This window comes from Micropterus dolomieu, linkage group LG15 (genome assembly GCF_021292245.1).
Source record: "Micropterus dolomieu isolate WLL.071019.BEF.003 ecotype Adirondacks linkage group LG15, ASM2129224v1, whole genome shotgun sequence".
NCBI classification, from domain to species: domain Eukaryota; kingdom Metazoa; phylum Chordata; class Actinopteri; order Centrarchiformes; family Centrarchidae; genus Micropterus; species Micropterus dolomieu.
Genome location: NC_060164.1, coordinates 24,298,238 through 24,312,428, shown reverse-complemented (window position 1 = coordinate 24,312,428; position 14,191 = coordinate 24,298,238). Strand labels below are relative to the sequence as shown.

At 39.6% G+C, this 14,191-nt stretch overlaps 1 long non-coding RNA gene across 1 annotated transcript; it reads right to left on the bottom strand.

The window, feature by feature from the left end:
- Positions 1-10,339: 10,339 nt before the first annotated feature.
- LOC123984549 lies at positions 10,340-11,431 on the bottom strand. Its single transcript, XR_006828451.1, has 3 exons — positions 11,343-11,431; positions 11,158-11,242; positions 10,340-10,614 (listed from the first exon to the last, which is right to left on the bottom strand). It is a non-coding gene; the product is annotated as an uncharacterized LOC123984549 (long non-coding RNA).
- Between the last annotated feature and the right edge of the window lie 2,760 nt (positions 11,432-14,191).

The following is a 14,191-nucleotide window of genomic DNA, read 5'->3' as shown; positions in this document are numbered from 1 at the left end:
CACACCTGTAATTACCCCCCTAAAGAACAACAATATTTGACTGATATCACATTGGCCATTACTATTTACTACAAATTCCGAATATACTGATGCAACTAGTTGACTAAAGTCACTATGACGTATGTCTGAGTTAGAATTTGACAATAACTCATAGTAGAGATACCTGTATAATTGTCTAAAAAGTCCATGAAATTAAAAATGATAATTACACTTTTCTGAAATACTTGTGCCGGAAGGTGAATGTTCATTGATTCATCATTGATTTGACCAGGAGATCTAGATTGTTCACTGAAAAAAAAAAAAAGAGCAGTTTTTTAACAAAAACTCAAAATGTGACTCATTTACAGTAACTCAGATCCTCTTCTGTGGATAAACAATCCACTTTTGGAGGCATAACACTGACCACTTCCTGTGTCCCAGAGGATTTTTCACTATAAAGACCTGCCAGTTGATCAAATTTGGTGGATCGATCCTAAAATATTGATATTTCTGATACCAACTACTACAAATACTCATATAAAAGGATCGATATCTAAACTCAGTCATTTGGAGTGACTGTGTGTTTTATCATAATTATCTTACTGTCACCAGGATGGTCTAATTATACTTGGTTGATAGGAACTACTTTTCCTTCCGCTTGCTACTTCTCTGAAGTGAGCCACTGCAGCCCTTTACATTTCCCGCGATTGAATACTGACTATGGCTGACTGTAAAAACAGTCACGTCTGGCTGTATTTTAGCAGTGAAGGTAATAATGTTGCTCTGTGTGTGCAAAGACAGTGAAATACTTTGGCAACACTGCAAACCTAAACATCTGAGATTAAGTCTGTCACAGTAATAGGATGATGTTATGAAGCGGCAGTTCTGAGCAGGATATTTTATTATAATTAAAGAATATGACAGTAGTTTGATGTCTTGTCATTATGCAGCTATTATTTTGAATTGGTAAGGCTACAGCCAACTCCTTATTTCTCTCATAAATACAGAAATGGGAAGGGGGAGGTCACATTAAAGTAGAAATAAAATATGTAAAAAGTATTGGTATTGGTACCAATACCAGCCTGGGTATTACTTGGTATTGGATCGTATAGGAATTAAGTGGTATCGCACATGATTGCATTAACATACGTTCATTAACAGAGCATAAAATACAGCATGAGATCTACAACTGACAATAAATACTAGTAAGCGCTAATGGCACATATCGCATCAATGGGGTAACTACCTAGGGAAAGAAGTTAGAGTTAACAAAAAGTGCAATCAATACAAGATAATTGTAGGGGATAGAAGAAGAAGAGCACAGGGAGTGCATGTTGGATGTTAGGAGTTAGAGGTGTTATAAGAGGAAGTGTTCTTGGAAGAGATGAGTTTTCAAGAGCTTCTTGAAGTTACAGAGGGACGCCCCTGCTCTGATGGCGTGCGGTAGCTCGTTCCCCCGTCGTGGTGTCACAGATGCGAACAGCCGGGACTGGGATTGCTTTGTGTGAAGGGATGGCAGAGCCAGGCGGCGTTTGTTGGAGGAGCATAGTGGCCGACAAGGAACGTAAACTTGTATTGTGGAGTTTAGGTAGATGGGTGCAGACCCAGTAGTCACTCTGTATGCAAGCATTAGAAACTTGAATCTGATTCTGGAGGCCACGGGGAGCCAGTGGAGGTCACACAGCACCTGTGTACCACCGGTGTTACGTCAAAGTGTTGATTTAACTTGTAAGAAAGGATGTAACTGTAAAAAACAAATCGGACCTGCCGCCGTTTGCATCATAACATTCAATTTAGATTAATTTTGGTTTACACAGGGACACAGCTGCTCCACTTCTCAGTTGCTGTAACTAACGTGACCTACATAATACACAACACTGCAACAAAATGGCAACAACACCACAGAAGAGCCATCCATTAACACTACAGTAAAGTTACTTACTGCGGTCTAACTGTTATAAAGTGTGACACAATCTCGTTATAATATTCAGTCCAGCTCACTAACCGTTTCCTTATCATCCAATACATATACATTGAGCCTCTGGTGAAAGATACACAGATAGAAATGATAGTTACTGAAAAGCAGACAGGCGAGCTAACAGTGTAGCACATTTGCTAAATCCAGTAAATATACCGTTATCATCTAACGAGCATGGATTAGTTCAACCTCAAGTTAATAAAAATATTACTGTAACATTGCAGTGGGAGTGTACCCGAGTTTCCAGCATGTTGTGTGAAGTGGTCTACCTGTCTTTCTATAGCCACTGTCACATTGTGTCAGGACCAGGGGACCAGAACTCAAACGCAGACCAGAGTAGCAGTTCAAACAGAGGTGAATTTATTCAAAAGGGTGCAAAGAGATGTGGGCTGGGCGGTAGATGCTCAGATGGCCTGGGAGTACGGGGTCCGTGTTCCTGCGCTATGGGTCTCGTGGTTTAAGTGAGTTGAACTCAGTCCGAGGTCCAGGCTGGTACTCTGCGGTTGAGACAGGGAAAAAGACGAGTTAACAATTAGTATGTCAAAAGTCAGACAGGATTCAGACTTCAAGACTAAGTTTGGCTGTCATGTGCTCATACTGAATGGTACAACAATCCAGTGGGACTGGAAGGTTGGTCTGGCTTTTATGGGTGAGTTGATAGCAGGATATGAAACAGGTGTGCTTGATTGAAGTGATGAGCCCTGGTGAGCAGGCAGGAGCACCAGCGACCACGCCCACCAGCAGTATCCAGAACATGACAGGGAAAGCAGAACACAAAGCCAGATGCCGAACAAAAACACACCGCACACAGCAGACATACCAAAAGCTCAAAAGAACGCAAAAAACGCCGTGACACATTACCTTTTTCCGGGGGTTTTGTGCCAATATGCAGTTCGCTGTGCTATGTGAAAGGTATGGAGTTGACTATTTCAAAATTAGACTATTTAGTGATTGTACCTGCATGTCAGTTTGGTCGTGTATATGCATGTTTGTGTGAAAAGTGTTTAGTTGCAGCCGGAGGGAGAGCAGTGAGCTCAAAACACATTGCCTGCCTATTTGCATGTTATGTTCCAGCCATTCTTTATCTCCCTCCTCTGCTCTGTGTGCTTTTGTTGATTTGTGTGCATTTGACGCTTCAATAAATATATTTTCGCTTTTTGCAAACAAGGAACTTCCAATTTTCTGTCTGTTGCTTTTCTTTCTGAGCCCCTTTTTCTCTAATTGTTTTTGACATGAATTTGTGGATGGTTACCCAGAATAATAGTTTCTGGTGGCATGTTAGTATGAGCTTGCGTGTGTGCTTGCATATCTTTGTGTGTTTGGCAGGAGGCAACAAGGGCAGTAAGAGCAAAGTAGGGTTTTATGATGAAATTCTGTGGCAATTTGAAGTCTCCAATCATTGAACCAGAGAGTGAGAAAAAGGGGGGGAAGGGAGAGAGGTGGAAAGAGAGAAATAGGTGGGAAGAGACAGAGAGAGAAGGCAGAAGGGTATGAGGAAACAAGGGATTGGAAAAAAGAGGTAAAGAAACAAAGTAAAGAGAGAGAAAGGTAGAGAGAAAGGCAGTTAATGGCTTCATCATACAGTAAACTAAGAGACAACATGAAAGCATCGCCTCGGTCTATTTGTTATAAAAAAACACTGTGTGCGCTTGTGTCTCTGATTGCACTGTTGCATCTCTTGCAAGCGTTTTGTGTGTGTTTATGTCTGTCAGTCTGTGTAATTACCCTCATTCCTCTCCACACAACAGCTATAGCTGCAGGTTTTGCCAAGTTGACATTCAAGTGCCTGTGATAAACAACTCAGTCAGATTTGTTTGGCCTGCTTGGTGCTCAGTGTGCTTCTAGGGAGGGCATTTGAATTGCATGCAGGGTGAAAAAAAAAAAAACCCAGCAATAAAGAATAAAAAACAAGAAAAGGCAAGTGGGAGACGGTCCTGGAGTCTGGGCACTAGTTAGCACCGTTTGGCAAGGAGTGAGGAGAGGTTGCATCATCAGAGAGAGGGAGAGAGGGAGATCACCTACTGAAAACATCAAAACAGTTTAACCTTGATGCTCTGCATATCACAGCTGCATGACTGGGTGTGAAAGAAAATCTCACAGTATGGTGACCTTGAAAATGAAATAATTTACATTTTTACCTTTGAACACATTTAGTAGACATTCTAATGCAGAGGTACATACAGTCATTTCAACAGCACAAAATGGTTCCTAGATAGCAGAAACTACAACAGCCCCGTGCCTGTAGAGAAATTAACCACAGAATAAATAAATCAACAAGATATTTGAAGAAGTTGAACAGTGAGGTAGGAGAGAATACACACAAAGGATCTGTGAATATAAAATAAGACAAAGCAATCATAGTTATAATATAGTGTGGATGTTAAAAAATGAAATACTGTATTTGAAGCAATGAAAACATACAATATTGTTTTCTCTATAAATCTCAAATGTCACACAGATGTAGAACTCCTCTAAAGATGCTCCGTTTTCAAACCAAAAAGAAAAAGAGGAATAACAAAAGGAAGCGTGCAGAGCATGTTTATTTCTCCCTTTCTGCCTCAGGCAGTTTAAACTGAACACATTTTCTGTTGCATTGTGAGTTCATTTGAATTCAGTCATTTGAAAAGATAAAGTCTTTCACTGTCACTTTTTTTTTAAATCCAAAATCGGGAGCTCATTCTTTTCACCTTGTTTGCTGAGCACTGCCCAAAATTCAAACAAGGGGAAATAAAATGAATGCCAGTTTCACGGTTCTGAATTTTAATGCTCTATGCTGCAATGTGAGTTGGTTTTCTATTGCCTCATTTTAGAAGTCGAGCATCCCTCCCTTTGCCTGTAAACAAAGCTGCGCTGCTCACTGGTGCAGCTGTAAGATGTTGCAAGTGCAAAGTAAATCATTTTTAAACATCTGCACATTCATGGTCGATGGTTGGCATCTCACACCATTATTACTACTTGATTTCCAAAACTATGACTGAGTTTCCCATAAACCATATGGTTTCTGTTACACAGACAATGTTTTCATTAGGAAAAAACTCTGAAAGGGGACTGAATGTACTATAGGAGCTGATACCGGAATCCAATAAGGCGGCCATTCATTCCAGTGAATATTACTCATACAGGACTTATGCCAAAAAAGCTAATTTCTTCTTCTTGGTGTCCCTGTTTCCGACTGCTTGGCCCATAGCAGGGACGTCACTAGGATTGAAAGACGGGGGGCTTAGCCACCAGGGTATGCATAACTTGCACTTGCAAAATCTTTGCCCTCACATCCTTTACTGTATTAAAATTACACTTATGTCAACAACCAGTGAAGAAGCCAAGATGTTAACAATTAAAAAGCGACAGACATATTCAACCCGTTCTTACTCCCCGAACAGAATATAGCAAATATAATGAATATCATGAAATAATTTAGTTTAGGCTCTGCTTTGGTGCCTATATCTGCCAACAAATGCCTGTTAGAAGAAAACAAAACACTTTTCCTTAGACCTGTAGACCACTACTGACCTACATCTGGTAAATTAACTGAAGAATATACTGGTACAAAAGCATTAACAGTGACACTTGACATTTAATTTTCATTGTAAACAACATAGGTAATATTAATGGCGTTCACACTACCAACACTAGTGTTTTCCATAGCCAACTAAAATATCCTCTTTCCTTTACCTCAAGTAAACGTAGCTTAAATTCAGAAAGTAACAGTCAATAACAACAACTTAAAGTTTCACTTGGTATCACTCAGTACGCTGATTCAATCTTTCTTCACCATGTCTGTCACTCTATGTGTAGTAACATTACTTGGCAGCTTGGTAGAGCAGTGGTGAAGTGCAGCCTCCCCCAGGGTCCTAGTGCCTGATGAAAGTAGGGATTATTTTTATTCTGAAGCAGAGTAAACAACCGGAATTATTATTTTAAGACAATAAATACTAATTATATTTGTAGTATTCTGTAGTATTTATCAATATTCTTGCATTGTAAAAAAAAAAATTTTTTAAAAAACATCCAAATCTAATAATAATTTTTCTTATTATTATTTGGGGGAGTTTAGGACCACGTTAGGCCTAACGTCCATGTCCCATAGACTTTATGATGAAAGGACACAGAAAAACTGCTTTTCTTGGAAATATTTACCTTGAAAATTGACCTTGTTTGTCATTCAATTAATGGGGGTCTATAGCGAAAGTGTTTTTGGTCCTGTCACAACCTGGCTCAACAGTAAGTGACAAAAGAGGGAAACCACACAGTCTGAAAATAATACTAGATATTTTAATAAGTAAATTAAGCAAAAAATACAATTGCAGGTATCAGTATGTATGAAGTGTATGTGTGAGTGAAGTGTATGGGTGTAAAACACAAAGAAACAAACAGAACAAAATCAGTCAGCACACAGGTGATTGTTTAGCAGCAAGACTGACTCGCTGTGTCAAATCCAAATCTCTTCATACATCCATGTTCACTAGAAGAACAGTTCCCTCTTTTTGTTTCTGTGTCGTAAAGTCATTAACCGGATTCCTTGCCTTATCTGATTTGTTGGCAGTGTTTGAATGTGGGAAATCACTGAGGGACCACATCCTTGTTGCTAATCTATTCCCCACTACAGCTCGGTGGGATCGTGGATCGCTACTCATGTTATGCCCTCCACAGTAGCAGGTGAAGAGAGGTGGCTGAAGACATTGTGCGTATCAGAGGAAGCACATGCTTTTCTACTTCCTCTCTCCTGCCAACAGTGGAGTCACACTGCTGAGGGAAGGACTGCTTCTTTAGCTTCAACTTGAAGACCTTCCAGGTCACATGCACAGCTCTTCTAACCTCTATGATAGCCAGCAAAATCTATTTTACCATGAAATTATCTCAAGTATCAGTGTCTGTAAGCATACAAGTTAAGATAGTTTACAACAGAAACATTCAGTAGAAAACAGCAAAAAGGCCATTTGATCAAACCGTATTGAATAATAAATAACAAATAAAAATAAGCACAGTTCTTTAAAACCTCTTTTTCGGCCAGCTGTGTGTGACTTACATGTTAGCATGTATGTGTCAGTTTCTATGTCACTGTGAGTAGCTTTGCATGTCTGTGTCTCTCTATACGTGTACTGTGGTTTGGTACGACCTATCTTGTTCTGCCTCTGTACATGTTTGTGTATACTGTATGTGCGAGCCTCTCCAGTCCTGCTATTTTCTCCAGTTTGATGTGAATGAGGAGTGACTGTGTTAAAAGCATTAACATTTTCAAACCCCGAATCACTAATGGGGATGTTGTTGGGGAGGAGAGGCATTCGGCAGAACGCTGCATTATTTAGCATCCACTAGTTAGCATCCTCAAAGAAACACACACACACACACACACACACACACACACACACGTTAATGTGTTTTTTTCACACTTTGTGATATATGAAATACTGAGATGAGAGCTAGGCAGAGCACATTAAACCATAAAATCACAACATCTCACCATAATGAGGAAGAAGCACACATACAAACATTCATTTTCACAATGTGCAAAGGCAAATACATATTTTCTCTCACTCAGATACACACACACACGTGCACCCAAAGACACACAGACACCCTCAGACATCTCGTCATTGATTCAACCTCTGATAGGTTTCGGCCACAGAGCAGAGGGAGTGATGAAAGACAGGAGCAATAAGAAAAAGACAGGTTGGAGAGACAAGGAGAGATGGGGGAGTGAAACGAGATGAGACAGCGGGGTGGAGAGCCCGTTTTGGGAGAAATTTGTAGGTCGTTATCTCTGGAATTTAATGGGTGTGTTTTATATGATTTTTGAGTGTGTGTGTGTGTGTGTGTATGCATGTGTGTAACAGAAAGAGTTTTCTCTATCCTTCTCGTCCCCCCTCTTCTCACTTTCCCTCCATACTTCTTTACCACCATATTTCTCTTGAATGTTCTATACCTACTCCTTTCAAATTAAATCTTATAACTTTTAACCTTCATTTATCTGCATCAGTTAAACAAGCAACAGCGTGGATGGCAAATGTAGGTCTCTTGGTCCATCACTTTGGTCCACTTAAATATCTTAACAACTATTATATGGAAGATAACAGCAAAAGCACTAGCTTGTTTCCACATCTTTGAATCGATGCCCACTTCTCAAATTTTCACTGTAGACATTTTGATATGTCATAGCGTATAAAACGTATGTGTAATTTGCAAACATGCATAATACCAACACTGGAATTGGATCACCAAAATGAAATTCAGCCATCATCACTGTTGTTAATTACATCTGCATTTCACCTTCTATGATATGTCAAAACAGCTGCTGTGAAAAACACATAAACAGCACTCCTTCCTTTATCATGACACCTTTTTGTAGATTATCCATTTTTCTGAAAATGAACATCGCACAATGTTGTATAATGTTCACAGACAGGAGCTGTTCTGGAAAGTTATTTGATGGCAATCATTTTATCTTTGAACAGTAAACAATATGGCATTCACATTACAAATTAATCAACCAGGAATGTGTCCTTTTGACAGGATGTATTTGATTAGCCAATGCTTTTCTTTGCTGGATGACATTGCGTTGCTGCAAAAGTTGAGCCACGTCCATCATTTATGCCAGATGCTTGTGTTTCCTTCTCTACTGCCTTTTGTCTCTGTGGTACCTACTGAGTCAATGCATTTTCCAATTGCTGAGTGCGTGTGACCAAATTGCCTCTTTCTGAAAATTCAATATGTTTCTACGAAAAGCACTTTGTTTTAAGCATACTGATACCTTTAGTGTTGACTGAAAATTATTTCATAGCAGTTGAATACATCAGTGATTGGTGAAATGTAAGAGCAAAATCATTGCCTGCCTCCACAAAATGTTATAAACAACAACACTGAGTCAATAAAGAGGTAGTAAGTACTGTACATGGCAATTTAAAAGTCTGATTATTAGCGTAGGAAAAGAAGCATGTTTTCTTTAATTTTCATTTAACAGTAGTGAAATGGTATTACAAATACCAGTGTATTTCAACTGCAATGCTTTACTATTGCAAATTAAAAAGTATGCCTTAAATAAGAGGCACAATGTGGAAAAATGTAAGGAGATCAGATTATAGAGGAGGTACATTCTTTTAAGTCCCTTCTTAAAACATACTTTTATAGGAGAGCCTTTCCCGATCTTATTTGACTTTATTTTATCCCTTTTATTTTATTCTATTTAACTAATTTTATATTTATCTTAAACGTGTATTTTAGTCTTTTCAATGTTTTCATGCTTTTATCTTGTATTGTTTTTGTATTATTGTCTTTTGGGTATTATTGTCTTTACACTTGTTAAAGCACTTTGTAACTTGTTTTTGAAAAGTTTTCTACAAATAAAGATTATTATTATTATTATTACATTACATTTTACATATTGTACATGAAAATGCTTCTAATATTTGTTTTATACTCTCTTTGTTTCATCATCTTCCTCTTTTACTACCCCCCAACCCTCTATCTTTCACTCTCTCTCTCTCTCTCTCTCTCTCTCTCTTTCTCTCTGTGTCACCCCGAGGCAGTATTTCACATTACCATTTACATCAGTCAAGGAGCTCTGGTTAAATGCACCCCTTACCTCTATGCGTACTCACATGTTTATTAGCACACACACAAACTCACACACTCACACACACATGCACACACACACACACACACACACACACACACACACACACAGATCATGGTGGCATGTAGGAGTGTACACACACAGAAACAGAGAGCTCATCCAGAGCCAAGTAATGTTGACAGCGACCCTGCTATTTTTAAAGGGCACACTTCACAAGATATCATTTCTTCATCATTTGTCCTCGGGGATCTTTGTCTATTTACACAACACACACACACACACACACACACACACACACACACACACACACACACACACACAGACTGGTACACACACATAAGCAAACATTCTATAGTCACACAAAAGTATTCACACTCACATGCACACAGTAGGGGTTAATGTCCCATCTCTTCGGATCTGTTTGTCGTAACAATTCAAGCTGGTGAAAACTGAAACGACGTTTTTTTTTTTGATGGAGGTCATTGGAGAGTTATGCATTTTTCTTTGTTTGCCATGACTTCATTTTCACAACATTTTCAAAATGCTCTGTATGCATCAGACGTGTACGACAAATTTAAAATTATGTAGCCTATAGAATACAAAACAACGCCGCTGCATCAGAAAATTTGGTTTATTCCTGGTTTTATTTATATTTGATGTGATAAATAAAACCACCCACCAGACAGAGCTGTCATATGTGCTTACTTTTAAATATCAAGGTAATTTGTAATTTATTGATTTAAAGAGACCCAAATAAGATACCGTAGCTTAACAGAAAACGTAAAGTAAAAATACAGACAGCAACAGTTCAATCAGAAGAGACTTCATTAAGAGTGAAGAAATCATTTTATTGACATGTGAATAGTCTGGCAATTAGATCCCATCACGATGTCATGGATGGTGAAGTTATGTTTTGTGTAGGATACCCCCCTGATAGAGTGTAGACACTGGTGGAGGTCGTGAAGGGATGAAGAGAATGGCTGAGATCTGGATGAGCAGAGGAGCAGGCTTCTAGTGAGCTCAGACCGGGCGCTGGAAGTGATGAAATGCAGGTGAATGGGGTGGAGGAGGGTCGCCACAATTCGGACTGAAATGACAAGTGACAGCAGCAGAGAGGGGACCACATTTAAAGTTTGACAGCATTGACATGATTGGCTCATGGAGATCGTAACACAATCTGGTTGGTTTAACTTAAAGAGTAATTGCCCATAGTCAACTGATTAAAAAAAAACTGCATGCCGATGTTGAATCTTAGTTGAAACTACATTTCTTTAATTTTATAGTCTCTGGCAAACATCCATCCATTGTCAACTGCTTCTCCTGCGTACAGGGTCGCCAGTCCATCGCAGGGCCACACAGACAAACAACCAGTCACACTCACCTAAGGTGAATTTAAGGTCACCAATCATCCTAGTCTGCGTGTCTTTGGATGGTGGGAGGAAGCCAGAGCACCTGGAGAGAACCCATGTAGACACGGGGAGAACATGCAAACTCCACGCAGAAGGCCCGGGGCAACCGGGGTTAGAACCCACAACCTTGTTGCTGAGGCAACAATGCTAGGCAACAATGCTAACCACTGCACCACCGTGCCACCCTCTGGCAAACATACAAAATCAGACAATATACTTACATTAGCCAAGGACAGGTGAAGAGCTTTAGAGATACATAACTCACATAGAGAGCGGACTGACAGCAGGGACAGCTGGATGGTTCTGCTTTTTAGACAACAAAACAAACACCAAATCATACATATGCAACTCAGTAGGATGTGTTAAAAATATTAAATTGTTTGGTGGGATGAAGCAGGACACCTACACAGTTTGCCTGAGGCAGCCAGGCAGAACAGCCTAAATCTGTTCTGTTAGGCTCTGTTGTGGAATTTGCATCTTGAGGATGGTACATCCTGGCAGTAACATCTTTAAGGCATCTGTTGACCAGGTCATCAAGTCAATATACAACTTCACCGAAAGAAGAAAAGTTTACAAGTTGGTTTCTATTTCTCCATTTTGTTCTGTCATTTTAGCTGTGAGTAAAAAGAAAAAGACATTGGTATTACAGAGGTATCTATGAGGATTGTTAGCTGTTGCTTAGCCTCATCTGTTTGATCACTCCCTGCGTCTTTGTATGTTACTCCAACACATTCTCATTCCATATTTTTAACATGTGGTTAATGTTGCGAAATGGTCTCAGTTTGATTAGGTTTAGGCATCAAAAGTACTTGCTGTGGATGGTTTACATTGGAGTTAGTTGAAAGCCCAGGGTGTCTCATAGACGCTGAAGGGTACTGCGTGAAATACTGAAGCTTTGACTCCCTGGGATGATAACGGGCTAGTTACTCTAGAACAAGTTGAGATAAAAATGGTAGAATTAATTTGTAACTGACCCATGGTCAGATAGCTTGTATCTGCGAGTGTAACGTTAGTGTTTGTGGAAATGGAAGCGGTAGCAACGGAAAGCCCAGCAAAGCTGTTAAGAGTAATAAAAAAATAGATAAGGAGGAGAAAGAAGCAGCTGCAATAAAAAATGTCCCTAATAAGTAGCTCAAAAAAGCAAGAAATGAAGAGGAGGATGTCAAGCTAGCCAGTGTTAGCTTGGAAGTATCGTCTACTCTACCAGCTACGCTCAGGCTCAGTAAGTTAACGTTAGCTAACTTTAGCAAAGAAACGGAAAAAGACAGAGACGACGCTGGTCAGCAAACAGAACGAGGTAACTACACCTCAGGCTCAACGGCAGTGGCAGGCACCATCATCTGCACTATGGATTGATTACAGAGAGTGTCTCAAAGGCATTTCAGCCTTTCAGAATCTGGCGGCTAACTGTCCAGCATCACAGAGGGGTAACGAGGAAAGACATGCTATGATATTATTATTACATAGTTACCGTCCACCAAAAACATATATAGCTTTGCTTGTTGCTAGCTGGACTTTGAGGACTTGATCGGCCACTGTGCGAAGAAAAAGACAAGAACATAAGAACTTCTAAAGGTGAGAGCTGTTATGCTATCTGTGAATATTTTTTGCTGAGTTTATATGCTGTTTGCATAACATGTGTATTGCGTCATTATGGTGTGATAACTGCCATAAACCTGAGTAAGAGTTAGTTTGTCAAGTGCAGTATATGTTGGCTTTTGGAGTGTATGAAGTTACCCAGCTCACTTAGTGACAGTTCTTTTGCAAACTGCAGCCAGCAGTGTTGTGGTATGACGTTGTATCTTCAGTCAGTCATGTGTCAGAATTATTAGTGTGCTTTCTGCTTGGGTAATTTTCAGTGAACACTATTTTGCCATAGTCTTGAGCCATACAATGCCTTGAGATTAATTTATTTTATAATTGTACTGTGATTTGTGATTGAGATGGCAGTACTTGGTTTATTGAACTGGACAGGCAGAGTTGCTGCCCGCTCAGCTGGACCCAGTCATTCAACTTTTCACCACTATGTGTGTGATTTGACATGCTATCTTGGCTGGAAGTTAAAATAGCCTGATTAAGGTGGGCCTGAGCATCGTGTGTGTGTGTGTGTGTCTGTGCGTGTTCGTGGAGTCTGTCTGGTGGGGCAAAGGTTCTATCAGGTGCCTATAGTTTGCTGGATGTCAATAGCTTTGTTATCAAGAGTGTGGGTGTTAGGAATGGGGAAGCTTCAGTGCCCAGGAGCCCCTAGGGGTACTAATCTGGCCTTGCGTGTTGCTGTAAGTCCTCCCAATGAAACAGCAAAATATGATGTTTGTCCAAGGGCGTCACATTGTGTTGAAAAGTGATGGGGACATAAGGGTTCAGATTCAGGGTGTGGTGATACACTTGGGTCACAAGAAGTGACTATGCACAAGAAGACTAGACAATTTGTAACACTAGTTTGAAAAAGTTAATGCTGAAATATGAGCAGCAAGTTTGGTCCTCCCCAGAAAATTGGAGCATTAAACACTTAATTTCCTGCATTCTGGAGACAGTTTCTGCTCCAATTTATGGTGAAATGTCTGTATTTATATAGAGGGAAACAAAATTCAGCTGGCAGGTGACAATTCATAAATATATTTTGGACAATGCAAATTTGTTTCTCCTATATTTAAATTGCATTGCATGTTTTTTTATTGTGCAAATAAACCTTTCTCAAAGCATTTTCATTTGTTACCTTTTTTGGTGCAAGGTATTTTCAGAAAATTTTTAACTAAAGCAATTTTCAAAATCAGCCATTTCAAAATGTGGTGGGGACATGTCCCCAGCGTCCTCAGTGTAAATGACACCTATGTGTTTGTCCACTCCCTCCAGACACATAGGTGTTTCCTCAGCTAATTCCACGTTAAATTAATGAATTTGTCTGTGCCTCCCAGAAGCGTTACAAATCAATGTGAAAAAATAAGTCTATTAGGTTTAGGCACAACAATGATGGTTCGGGAAATATTGTTTGGTTTGGGTTGAAAAACACTTCATTAAGGTTAGAGGAGCTTCATTGTCAAGGTTATAATAAAACGTATGTAGTTTTGAGGCACTTGCTGAACCGACTGATGCTTTTATTTCTCTTGGGAGGACAGTCTCGAATTTTGATAGTCGTCATTTTCCATCACCACAAATGGACCCATTAAAGCACAGACAGCTAAAGCTAGCTAAAAAAATTTAACATCTAGTGGGAATCAGTGCTAACCTTAGCAATCTGAAAGTGGAAGCTAATTA